Here is a 10,973-nt window from a genome sequence, read left to right as displayed (position 1 = left end):
CTCTGAGCTCATCTGAGCTGTTGGTACTCTTATGATATTATTTTACCTGATTCTGCTTATATCTATTTCTATCTGCCACAATGACTATTTCAAATCCACTTTTCTCTCTCTCAATATATAGCTAGGCTTCCAAATTTGCTAAGAAAAATCAAGACTATCAGTGTAATTTCCCTAAACTTCTATTTCTGTTTCAAAAAGTGATCTATATTGGCACATTTTCACTTTCCTTCAATCTATTGAGAAGAAGTGTATTGTCTTTAATTCAAGGATACCTTTTTATAGCAGAATCATTTTTGTTTATATTTTTCTCTATTTTAGTAGCTTTAGGGGTACAAGTTGTTTTCAATTACATGAATGAATTGTAGAGTGGCAAAGTCTGAAATTATAGTGCTCTCATCATCCAAGTGAGTAGTATATTATAACGTATTCAACGTGTAGCTTGTTTTTTTTGTTTGTTTGTTTGTGACAAAGTCTTGCTCTGTCACCCAGGCTGGAGTGCAGTGGCACAATCTCGGCTCACTACAGCCTCCACCTTCCTGGTTCAAGCGATTCTCCTGCCTCAGCCTCCTGAGTAGCTGGGATTACAGATGTGCACCACTATGCCCGGCTAATTTTTGTAATTTTACTAGAGATGGGTTTTCACCATGTTGGCCAGGTTGGTCTTGAACTCCTGACCTTGTGATTCATCCACCTTGGCCTCCCAAAGTGCTGGGAAAACAGGTGTGAGCCACCGCACCCGGCCCCAATATGTAGTTTTTATCTCTCACTCCACTCCCGACCCTCTTCAGAGTCTCCAATGTCCATTTTACCACTCTGTATACCTTTATGTGCCCATAGCTTAGCTCCCACTTCTACTTGAGAACATAATGGTATTTGGTTTTCCATTCTGGAGTTACTTCACTTAGGGTAATGGTCTCCAGTTCCATCCTAGTTTCTGCAAAAGATATTTTATTATTTTTTATGGCCAAGTAGCATTCCACGAGGTATATATACTATATTTGATTTTTTAATCCATTCATTGGCTGAAGTATACTTAGGCTGGTACCACAGCCTTGCAATTGTGAACTGTGCTGCAGTAAACATACACATGCAGGTGTCTTTTTGATATGATGATTTCTTTTTCTTTCAATTGAAACCCAGTAGTGAGATTGCTAGACAGAATGGTAGAAATACCTGTAGTTCTCTGAGAAATCTCCATATTGGTTTCCATATAGGTTATACCAATTTACATTCCCACTAGGGGTACATAAGCATATGAGCATATAAGTAGTATATAATCACCTTTTCACCAGATCCACGTCAACATTCATTAGTTTTTGATTTTTTAATAATAAGCCATATCTTTTCACTGTGCCCCCACTCTGGGAACTCACTGCAAGATTACAAATGGGGGTTTCAGAGAAACTATTAACAATGACAAAAAGAAATTTCTAGAAAGGAGCTAGTTTTGAGGATACAGGGTTTAGTTTTAGTCATGACTGAACAGAGAATGTTTAAATTATGCACAGTATTCTTTTAGAAAATTTTCCTCATAGAGGCTTAGAAAAATTTAAAAATTAAGAAAATAACAAAATTTGTAAATCACATTATTATTGTGTTGTGTGTGATCTTGTTTGAATCAATATGAAATTTAAAACGTTTATTTAATAAATGTCTATGGTGTCAGTGTTGGCATATTACCACTAAACTATAAAACATAGAATTAACCTGAGAATCAAACCAATTTTGACGCCTTATAATTTAAAATTAATAGTTAATAATTACCAATTATTTATAATACTTAATAATTATGAATTACTGTAATATAATTCATAATAGTAGGTAGCATAGCAGTAAAGAATATGGGTTGGAGCTTGGTTTTCTGATTGTGAATTCTGTCTCTGACAATTAGCACAATGGTAAGCAATGTGAAATTAGAAAATTTATTTAATTCTATGGCTCATAAACCTTATCTGTAAAATCAACATGATAAAATACCCAAATCATAGGGTTGTTTTGAGGTACAAATTCCTTAACATGCATTAAATACATTTTACAATACCTGTAGCAGAGTAAGAACTCAATAAATTATAGCTATTGTTGTAATATTTTTATTTTTACTAGTAATTGCTTTTTGCCAGTAATTGCTAATGAAATTGCTTTTCTTTCTAATATGGAATGGTATATATGAATGATGAGTGAAAATAATGATTTTTCATTTGAGGAGTTACAAGTAGTTTTAGTAGCTTATGAAAATGAAAATAACTTTTTAACAACATCATGTTTTTCTTATTAGGCAAGTTTCTTTAGTTGGCAATTAAAATTTGTCTTAGATGGCTTAAAGGTATTGCCAAATTGACCATATTATATCTAAAATTAGCTTTTAAAAACAATGCATTCTGGCCAGGCGTGGTGGCTCACGCCTGTAATCCCAGCTTTTTGGGAAGCCAAGGCGGGCAAATCACAAAGTCGGGAGATCAACCCCGTCTCTACTAAAAAAATACAAAAATATTAGCTGGAGATGGTGGCGAGTGCCTGTAATTCCAGCTGCTTGGGAGCCTGAGGCACAAGAATCACTGAACCCAGGAGCCAGAGGTTGCAGGGAGCTGAGGTCACACCACTGCACTCCAGCCTGGCAACAGAGCAAGACTCTACAAAGCATTCTGGAGTATAAAGAACTTAGAGATTAGCTTATTCCTTGATAGTTTATTTTGGGTTGATGGCATTGCACAGTTCTAAGTATCTGCTTATGGAATGCATCAGAAATCTCCTAGTATTTACTAATACTTGAACATATTTTATATATTTCTATTTAGGTACAGAAAAATATGTTAAAATATTTCGTATACTATACCATATGAATCAGAAGTGTTGTCTCAATGTGTGTGTGTTTTTTTCAAAAAAGGTCATTAGACCATAAAAAGTTGTGAGTCAATTTGATAGAAAGTTGGACCATAGCAAGAAAAACTATGCAGATAATGAGAGACCCTCGTAATTTGAGGATGAATTATAATTGAAAGCATGTGTTTCTGGAAAAGATCAATGAGATGGCTGTATACTAACAAATCCTGGCAGATGGTCCATTTTTGTTTAGAGTGGTCAGATGAGACTGCTGAAGTTAAAATTCATGACAACCATTTCAGAACCAGAATTTCTAGATGTGATCTCCTATGTGGTTGAAAAAAAGCATTTTTTATAGGCCAATGAGCTCATATGGAAATAGCTATTATGTAAGAAATACTGTCTCTCATTATTGTTCATTGTGGTATGCTTTTCATGACAAATTTACTAATTTTTTATGTTTCAGACATTGAGTATAAACAATGGGATATCAGCACAAACAAAATGACAGTATCTGACCTACAACTTAAAAATTATCATAAGAAACATTTACATATACCCAATCGATATTCTAAAATCACACATGTGGAGGGAGGGATAAATGTTAAAAAGTATGAAGAGAGTTTCTACTTAGTAAGAAAGAAATTATGAAAAAGAAGCTTAAACATAATTAATATTGGAAGCATGAACACACATGCGTATATGAATCATTAGTATTATCTTAATCAGAAAAAAATCCTAGTTTTTATCTGGTAGACAATATTTTGCTATATAAAGTATGCTGCAATTATTGTGTAATGATGAAGAAGGTATGTTTATAGTCCAATCATCATATAATCACATTGCACTTGATATTTTACATGTGTTTTCAAACCAAATAGGTAATAAAGGTTTTTGTTTGTTTGTTTGTTGAGACAGAGTCTTGCTGGGTCACTTAGGCTGGAGTGCAATGGTGCAATCTTGGCTCACTGCAACCTCCGCTTCCCAGGTTCAAGCAATTCTCCTGTCTCAGCCTCCTGAGTAGCTAGGACTACAGGCACGTGCCACTACACCCAGCTAATTTTTTGTATTTTTTGAAGAGATGAGGTTTTACAGTGTTAGTCAAAATGTCAGGATAGCCTCGATCCCTGAACTTGTGATCCTCCCACCTTGGCCTCCCAAAGTACTGGGATTACAGGCATGAGGCACTGTGCTCGGCCTGTGATATAATAAAGATACTATGATTCCCATTTTATTTATTAGAAAATTAAGGCCATGATAATGAAACCATCTGACATACTCCCAATGTTATTAAATGTCATAGCTGTGCTTCTTAGTTCTGATTTGAAATTTTTACCTTACATTATACTCACTAATGTCCAGTTAGTTATTAAATAGCACAAAACTAGAGTGACATGTGCACATCCAATCACCTATCTCAAATTAAATTCACAGAAGAGCCTTATCAGGCTAATGACACTCTGTTGTTTTACTTATACGATGCACTCTAGAATGCTTTCACTCTTTGCCATGGTTACTTCTATTCATTCTTAAGGATTGTTTGACATAACCTCCATGGATTTTTCCCATCACCCAAGGTAGATTTTGGTGTCATAGATCTCTGCACGTTTATTGCAGCACTTAATGCATTTTAGTGTAATTTTCTAGTCTATTTCCTCCTACACTGGATTACCTGCAGAGTTTATGTAAAATATTTTATAAAGTCATGAAGGGTTGGTACCCTGAGCTTCTCTTTGCAGTAAATAGTATTGCTCCTTTAACAAAAAGAAACAAAGCTAGGTTTTTGACAGTTCTTTGGCCATAAAGAAAATAATTGGTAAATGGGATGTCTAAGAACAAGAAAAGATCAGTATTATGCTCTCTGATGGCATCTTTTGATTTGAAATTTCTGGGTGATGTGTAATATGTCAAATCTACACTAGAACTCTCTTTGCTCTTTGAACCAAACTGAGATGAATGCGTGTATCCCTTCTGCAGGATCAAATCAGGAAGAAATTCCTTAGACCATGGTTCTGATGCCTGTGGACAATGATATCTATAGCATACATTACATTAAAGACATTCTCCTTCTATGTTAAACCTTGCTATATTGATAGGTCAAATTGAATGTGACTGGCAAGCTTCTTTCTGCTAACCATTTTAAGACTTAGTCTTACCTTAGGCTTAAATGAACCTTGTTGTCACTGTAGGAGAAACTCATGTTGGAACCTGCCTAAGAGTGGCCCTTCTGACACGAAAAGAAAGGTAAGGTGTGGGTGGTATAATAGCAAAATGACTCAATGGCATGGTCTTTAAATATATGTTGATATGGACATTAAACATAATTATTAACAAGATGACAACTAGGAAGCATCTACTTACATGGGAATAGGATTGGCCTTTGTTCTGGTCTTTGACATTCATCTCTACTAAACATGCAGATAGAAGGCTGGCTATTTTCCTCTAAACTGATGGGCGAGATGACTAATAGATGAATTCCCCAAGATGAATTCTTGGGGAGTAATCAATATTGCCCAAGAAAGTAAATGTATGGTTTTTTTATAGATATAAATTTTAATTTTAAAAATTATTTCACTTGCAATATTCATTTTGTCTATTACATTTTGAACTACATAATCTGTAAGGAACTTGCCTTTAGCCAATATTATACTGTGTTGTATTTTTTACTCAAGCCAGAACTATAAGTTTTTATAATTTTGACAAAATTATAAATGTGCATTAATAAGGTGACCAAAAGGACAGATTGCTTTAAGTGAAGCAGCAAGTGCAAAATGTGATAAACCTGAGGGCACATATTTTCAGCTGAATGCTCTAGGCATACATCTTTAAATATTTAGATACTTAAAACACAGGAGCATGATTCCTTCCCTCTCACTGAAAAATATGCTTAACCCAACAAACACAAGGTAGACAATAAAAGGGATAAGAAGTTAAATCAGTAAGGAGATAGCTGTGCTAACTATTATAAATTGAATAATATTACCATTTAGAGTTCTAGTCATTTTTGAACTTCATAACAGAGAAAACAAAAGAAAAAGAAAATTCTGTTTATCTAATATTCACTGATACAAGGAAGTGAATGAGTTTTTTTTTTTAAAGACCAGTTTCTTAAAAGATAATTCTATGAAGAATTTATCTCCTAGACACCTGTTTAAGCTGTTATATAATGTGTTGAAAAATATCTTGAGGAATATTTGTGTTCTCATGCTTGTATATTGCTTATTTCTAAATGGCCAGGCAATAAGAATATATCCTCTCTAATTTCTAGAAAAGTTTGTACAATTTGCTATAAGACAAGTCTAGTTGGAAATCCCTCAGGTACCATATAAACTGGAAAGACAGTTATTTTACCTCTTTAGATTGTTCTGCCAATCAATCCTACCATTTAGACTGTACTAGCTGGCTCCTTGCTAAACTCTTGACCTTTGCCTCCTGTCCACACCTCACATTACTCTGCCTAGACCCATCATATGCTACACCTCAACCTCTGAGTGCTTCATCAGATATATGTGGTGCTTGTTCCTCAAGCCTTTCCTGTGACAAGGGCTTCTTTTTAAGACGCGTATTTGCTCCAGTGACAAAGGTAAATTTCCTTTTAGTCTGTTAAAGGCAAGTTTAGCAATAGCTGCCAGTAGATCATCAGATCAGCAAAGGTTCTATACATCAAATTGTCCACAATCACAATTTTTTTTATGTCCAGTTGGGAGCAATTCATCATCATTAAATGTTGCAGGGAGGCTCTTCATAAACAAAACGTGTGTGAAACCTGTTCCTAGTATCCACTGCCAACAGCTGATATGTGAGACAATGTGTTTTCTGGCCTAACAAGAAAACATTATCATTTCCTAATATTTACTGAATTACTTATTGAATTTATTTTGGCAATACACTATTAGGTAGTCTTGGAGTGTATTTTAAAGGATTTCACTAGTAGTGCAAGAAAGTGTCCATCCTCAGATAGAACACTTTTAAATCCTCTGCAGAGACTCTTATTTACATCATTTGATGACATTCTTCTCCAGCTTTGGATAGTAATGATGGTAATCCACAATTAAGAAGGTATTCTACCTTTGCATAAAATTCACAATGTCCAAAACTTTTTCACATGAATTGTCTCATTTTATGACAGCTAAACCTCTCTGTGATCCAGGTAGGATAAATATAGTACACCCATTATACAGACAAGCTATGAAAGCTCATGGCAATGTGAGGGCTTATCTCATGCTAACAGATGGTAGACTAAGACAAACGTTTTCTTATTTAATAAAACTATTACTTGTACATCAATACATGAATCAGATGAAAACAGAACTTGGCTAGTTGAACCAAGGGGAGAGTGCACCCAGACCCTCTGTTAGATCAGCCTGTCAACTATATAGGACATAGTTTTAAGGAAGAGGTTATTTAATCAGGTTGTTATTTGAAAACTACAACACAACAGTTCTTCTGATGCATAGTCAGAGATTGGCATAGAAGAGAACTTGCAGGCAGTGGGAAAAGAGTTAGTTAGTAGCTCTCAAGTCATAATAAGAGAGAGAAACTAGAAGACCAGAAAAACATGCTGACTTCTAGTGGTGTTTTATATGAGCTGTAATTATGGTAAATTAGGTAGCTGGACAAATTTAGCTTAACTAAGAGATTGAATATTTTATAATTAACATCATATTTCCCTTCCAATAATCATTGATAAGCTATTTTTAATAATGCATGCCTTCTATTCACTTACCGAGGGAAACAATTACCTACTGTCACAACTGCAAACCTAATTTTACTTAAATTTTACTATTAACCCCACAAACTGTTCAGAAAAATAACATCATAAATCCTGAACAACTGGTAAGTCTTATCTGTTACATTTTGCTTTTATATTTTAGTATGCCACAATTAATGCGTATGTCATCATAGCTGTAGAATCTAATAGGATAAGGAGGCAATTTGCAGCTAAGCAAAACTATGTCCACAGCTGACTCTTGTAATTATTTTTTAAATAAACTTGGATAAGTCATTTAACTATATAGGGTTTCATTTTGTCATTTGTAAACTTGTGATAGCAACACTTACTTTGTAGGCTGTTACATATTTGAATTAATTTATAAAAATTGCATAGCAATCCCTGACATGTATTAAATAAATGTTCAATTAATAAACTACTCTTTCTACTAATGTCTATTGTTCAGATTGAGTAGAGAGAAAGAAAAATGTCAACAATGCCTTGAGAGGTTGTCCAGTTGACCAAACTGATCAGACAAGTACATCTTTAGGCAAGGCTCCTCAGAAATTAGTTGATTTCAGGATTGAGGTAGAGTAGTTAGAAAGTGAGTTGGGAATATCTCTCTATGGCAGAAAATAAGGGATTGCTAAAATAACAAAGAGGGAGGGGTTATTAGACATAGACATAGACGCTACCTATAAGAGTTCCCACTATTCAAATCTGGGATGCTTATAAGTAGAGTAATGCCCTGTAATATACTAAAAAATAAAACATATGAGTCCATAGAGATAACCTAAACAAAGACGTATATGCATGCATGCACACATATAAAGTACATAATTAGGAGAGAAGGGAAGTCCTTTTCTGAAGTGTCATGCAGGTCACCCAGTGTCTTGGCCCAATCAGACTAGGAAAATTATGTTGTCATCTTTATAATAGGGATTGGACGACATTATCAGTAAATGGTAGATCTAGCAATAATTTTTGCTAAAAAGCAGCATATTTACATTGTCTTAAAGTTCCTCCCCACTGACTGCCTACTTGTTACAGGGGAAAAAAAGAAGTAATTACACAGCAAAGTAAATCACACAGCACCTTGAACAAGTGATCAAAGCTAACTTCACCAGTAAGGGACACATAGATATCACGTGTCTCCAGATGTGACGTTCTAAGAAGGACACATAACCTGTGCAATATTACAGCTGAGAATGAAAAGTCTGAATCAAATAACAAGCAAACACCAGATAAACACAAAATTAAAAGTTTGCATTAAATGAAAAGGAAGGAGACCAATAAATGTCAATGGCATTAAAGACAAAGGCTGTGGAGATATTCCAGATTAAAGAAGTTCAACTAGAAATGACAACTAAATACAATTTCTGACTCTGGGCAGAATCTTGTATGGAAGAAAAAATACATATATCTATTTTGGAAGCAGAGTCTTGCTCTGCTGCGAGGCTGGAGTGCAGTGGCAGGATCTTGGCTCACTGCAACCTCCACCTCCCAGATTCAAGTGATTCTCCTGCCTCAGCCTCCCGAGTAGCTGGAATTACAGGCATGTACCACCACACCCAGCTAATTTTTGTATTTTTAATAGAGATGTGCTTTCACCATGTCAGCCACAATGGTCTCGATCTCTTGACCTTATGATCCACCTGCCTCAGCCTCCCAAAGTGCTGGGATTACAGGTGTGAGCCAACACATCCAGCCAAAAATATATATATATATTTTAAATTTTAAAGAAACTTGTAGAGAGAACATTATTGGGTCATGTGACAAAACTGGAACATGAATGGTAATTTGGATTAAAATACATTAATTAATATTGCACTAATCCTAAATTTTCTGATGTTGATAATTGTATGGTAGTCTCCTCTTATCCCCAGAAGTTATGTTTCAAGGTCCCTGGCAGATGCTTGAAGCTGTGGATAGTACTGAACCCTATATATGGTTTTTTCTATGCATACACAGTTATGATAAAGCTTAATTTATAAATTAGGCACAGTAAAATATTATCAACACTAATAATAAAGAGAACAATTACAACAATATACTGTAATAAAACTTATGTGGATGCGGTCTCTTTCTCTTTCTTAAAATCTTATTGTACTGTACCCAGACTTCTTCTCCTAAGAAGGTGAGATGACACACTGCCTATGTGATGAGAGGAAGTGAGTGTTAGTCTACTACTGGTCCTCTGACAATATTCCAGAGGGAAGATTATTTGCTTTGGGTGATCCTGAATCATCAAGCCCTAATGATGTCCACAGTTGGGTGTAACAAGCAGATGTTGGTGACTCTGGGCAAGTACCAGATAGATTCTAGACAAAAGGACTATTCATGTACCATACAGAACAGTATAAGATTTCATCATGCAACTCAGAATGGTGCTCAATTTAAAACTTTTGAATTGTCAATTTTTCATCTTTTCCATTTAATATTTTCAGGCTGTGGTTGACTTGGGGTAACTGAAACCACAGGATGTGAACTGCAGATAAGGGGGGACTACCGTATTGTGGCTATGCAAGGGAACATCATGTAGGACATATGTACTGATAATTTAGGAGTAAGAAGCAATTTTATGTGTTTTTCTCAAATACTACATATATTTGTGTGTGTGTGTGTGTGTGTGTGTGTGTATCTCTGTGTGTGTAAACAAAGGGAAATAATGACAAGCAAATGAAGTAAAATGTGAGCAATAGGAGAGTATTGGTAAAGAATATGTGGATGTTCTTAGTACCAATTTTATTTCTGCAACTTTTCTGCAAGGTTAAAACGATTTCTAAATAATTTTGTAAAAATTAATCCTCAAATAGAAATATATCGTTTCAGTCAAATAAAATAAATATAGTGAAAGCCTCTAATTCCGAGTTTGCCAGTGTGCTTATTTTTATTTTTTATTGAGAATGGCCTACAGACAGTCACTTTGTTATACCATGGGAAAAAATATTTGAAATAGTGAAAGTGACGGAAAATTCCTTTGTTTAGTCTGTGGATCAACTTTCTTGCTTTTTTCATGTTAATTTGCCCCTTCCTTTTGTTATTCTATTTGCTTTCCAGTTAGCAATGGCTTGTTTTTATGAACAATAAAAATGCATACAGGTTTTACTTTCCGGTTTTATGGAAGAGAAGTAGCTAAGAGCAGAGATCACATCTTATAAATTTGCTCAATTTTTTAAAAATTAACCTTTCTAAAAGACTTACATCTTGTAAATAATGTACATTGATTACTTCTTTTTTACTATACATGTAGATTTTGTGGGAATCACATACTATATGGTTTAGAATCTGAGAGTTAACGACATCACATATTTTAATATTTGGGATTCTTACAAAGGTATAAGTTGAAAATATCCTGAAACTTTTTTTTCCCATTTATTTTATTGCATTTTAGGTTTTGGGGTACATGTGAAGAACATGCAAGATTGTTGCATAGGTACAC

General features: G+C 34.7%; 1 long non-coding RNA gene across 1 annotated transcript; it reads left to right on the top strand.

The window, feature by feature from the left end:
- The first annotated feature begins 621 nt into the window (after window positions 1-621).
- Window positions 622-4,019, top strand: LOC116528064. The gene is made up of 2 exons (XR_004258838.1): window positions 622-655; window positions 3,934-4,019. It is a non-coding gene; the product is annotated as an uncharacterized LOC116528064 (long non-coding RNA).
- Window positions 4,020-10,973: the final 6,954 nt, after the last annotated feature.

Source organism: Sapajus apella, unplaced genomic scaffold (assembly GCF_009761245.1).
Source record: "Sapajus apella isolate SASKATOON/1434 unplaced genomic scaffold, GSC_monkey_1.0 scaffold56, whole genome shotgun sequence".
NCBI lineage: Eukaryota > Metazoa > Chordata > Mammalia > Primates > Cebidae > Sapajus > Sapajus apella.
This window is presented reverse-complemented; position numbering and strand designations above follow the sequence as displayed.